The sequence below is a fragment of the Lupinus angustifolius genome, chromosome LG16 (assembly GCF_001865875.1).
Source record: "Lupinus angustifolius cultivar Tanjil chromosome LG16, LupAngTanjil_v1.0, whole genome shotgun sequence".
Classification (NCBI taxonomy): Eukaryota; Viridiplantae; Streptophyta; class Magnoliopsida; order Fabales; family Fabaceae; genus Lupinus; species Lupinus angustifolius.
In genome coordinates, this window is record NC_032024.1 from 11,828,238 (window position 1) to 11,828,635 (window position 398).

A 398-nucleotide genomic window follows, 5' to 3' on the forward strand; every position below is an offset into this window, starting at 1 on the left:
CTTCCTCATTATCGTCCTAATCCTATCCTCATCCTCACACTCTTCCTCATCCCCATCCTATCCTCATCCTCGTCCTCTTCCTCATCCCCATCCTATCCTCATCCTCATCCTATCCACTTTCTCATCCTCATTCTCATCCTCATCCTTATACTCATCTTCATCGTCATCCTATCCACCTCCTCATCATCATTCTCGTGCTAATCCTATCCTCATCCTCATCCCCATCCTTGTCCTCATCCACATCCTCATCCTCTTCCTCATCCTCATCCTCCTCCTCATCCTCCTCCTCATCCTCATTCTCGTGCTAATCCTATCCTCATCCTCATCCTCTTACTCATCCTCAGTCGTGTCCTCATCCTATCCTCATCCCCTTCCTCATCCTCATCCTATCCTCATCC